Source organism: Orbicella franksi, unplaced genomic scaffold (assembly GCF_964199315.1).
Source record: "Orbicella franksi unplaced genomic scaffold, jaOrbFran1.1 SCAFFOLD_138, whole genome shotgun sequence".
In the NCBI taxonomy this organism is placed as follows: Eukaryota; Metazoa; Cnidaria; class Anthozoa; order Scleractinia; family Merulinidae; genus Orbicella; species Orbicella franksi.
In genome coordinates, this window is record NW_027670458.1 from 1 (window position 1) to 2,500 (window position 2,500).

Consider the following 2,500-nt stretch of genomic DNA (forward strand, 5'->3'; position numbering starts at 1 on the left):
ACGAGAGGAACCGCAGATTCAGACAATTGGCATTTGCACTTGGCTGAAAAAGCCAATGGTGCGAAGCTACCATCTGTTGGATTATGACTGAACGCCTCTAAGTCAGAATCCGTGCTAGAAAGCAACGATGATTACCTCCAGAGAACTTTAGGCGAACCAGAATAGAGGACTTCGGTCCTCATGCGTCCCAAGGTGCCAAGGAGGACAAGAACCTCCAAGGCACTACCGATAGCAAATTCTAATGTTTCTGGAGATAAATCCTTTGCAGACGACTTAAATAAAGAACGGGGTATTGTAAGTTGTAGAGTAGCCTTGTTGCTACGATCTTCTGAGATTAAGCCTTTGTTCTAAGATTTGTTAAAAACATGTCTTTTTTTTTCTTGAAGTCCAAGAAGGCTCCCCTCGTCTGCCACTGGCCGGAGGGTGCCAAGGAAGAAGTGGTGCCTGCAGGCTTGGGCTAGCTTGTGGCAGCCGAGTGATGTAAAGGAGGCCACGTCTGGTCTGGGACGTGACTGTGAATTTTTTTTTTAAAGTCCAAAAGGCTCCCCTCGCTTGGGAGCTGGCAGTGGAAATTTTTTCTAAGTCCGAAAGGGCTCCTCTCGTTTGAAATGGTTTGACTCGGGGAGCCTTTTGGAGTGCTTGAAATTTTTGGGCCAGGTCCCTTTCGGACGGTTTACTTTGTGGACTTGTCGTAATTTGATTGGAAAGATGTTTGGGCAATTGGGCTTTGGTTTTTTGGTTTTTGTTTTATTGGCTTTTGAGTGGGGGAGCCTTTTGGACTTAGGGTTAGCGTTAGGGTAAGCCTAGGGTTAGAGTTTAGGGTTAGGGTTAGCGTTAGGGTAACCCTAGGTTAGAGTTTAGGGTTAGGGTAAGAGTTAGGGTGAAGGTTAGGGTTAAACTTGGCTAAACTTGGCGCCTGCACGTAACTTAAGCTGGCCAATAGTTTCCCGCAAAAAGTTTTGAAAATGGTGAAAATCTTAAGGGTGCTTATACTATAGGGGACCGACACCCTGTTTTAATTTAGTAGAACACACGCCCTCTTAATGATGATGTGACAGCGCCAAACCTGGCACCTGCACGTAACTCGAGCTGGCCAATCGTTTCCCGCAAAAAGTTTTGAAAATGGTGAAAATCTTAAGGGTGCCTATAGAACAGGGGGACCGACGCCCAGTTTTAAGATAGTGTAGCACACCCCCCTTAACGATGATGTGACAGCGCCAAATCTTGCGCCTGCACGTAACTCGAGCTGGCCAATCGTTTCCCGCAAAAAGTTTTGAAAATGGTGAAAATCTTAAGGGTGCTTATAGAATAGGGGGACCGACGCCCAGTTTTAAGATAGTGTAGCACACCCCCCTTAACGATGATGTGACAGCGCCAAACTTGGTGCCTGCACGTAACTCGAGCTGGCCAATTGTTTCCCGCAAAAAGTTTTGAAAATGGTGAAAATCTTAAGGGTGCTTATAGAATAGGGGACCGACGCCCAGTTTTAAGATAGTGTAGCTCACCCCCCTTAACGATGATGTGACAGCGCGAAACTTGGCGCCTGCACGTAACTCGAGCTGGCCAATCGTTTCCCGCAAAAAGTTTTGAAAATGGTGAAAACCTTAAGGGTGCTTATAGAATAGGGGGACCGACGCCCAGTTTTAAGATAGTGTAGAACACCCCCTTAACGATGATGTGACAGCGCCAAACTTGGTGCCTGCACGTAACTCGAGCTGGCCAATTGTTTCCCGCAAAAAGTTTTGAAAATGGTGAAAATCTTAAGGGTGCTTATAGAATAGGGGGACCGACGCCCAGTTTTAAGATAGTGTAGCTCACCCCCCTTAACGATGATGTGACAGCGCGAAACTTGGCGCCTGCACGCAATTCGAGCTGGCCAATCGTTTCCCGCAAAAAGTTTTGAAAATGGTGAAAACCTTAAGGGTGCTTATAGAATAGGGGGACCGACGCCCAGTTTTAAGATAGTGTAGAACACCCCCTTAACGATGATGTGACAGCGCCAAACTTAGCGCCTGCACGTGACTCGAGCTGGCCAATAGTTTCCTGCAAAAAGTTTTGAAAAAGTGTAAAATCCCAATTTTGCGCTCTTTAGGGTGTGGTCTTTGAGCTTCGGGTTTTCGTCAGAAAATTTCGGCAATCATCGGTCATCTTCGTGGAAATCTCTTCGTTTTCGTAACTCTGACATGGTGACGCATGTTTGGAATGCCATGGGGAGCGCTTTGGAGCAGTTTTGAAAAATCGAAATTTTCGAAATTTTTCTAAGTGTCTAAACTTGGTTGGGGGAATAGACGGTTTTCGGGTTATAATGTAGGGCAGGCATCGGGAAAGACCGAAAGAGCAATTGAGCTGTATCGGTCCGTAACAGTAAGCCCTGCTCGGTAATGTGTTCTCGGGTACGAAAGGAGGGTATTTGGAGGAAAAAGGAGCAAAGTCGACTAAACTTGCTCGGTCGGTAGCATGAAATGACTGAACTTGTAGCCAAGTTGTCTCGGTGTGGACA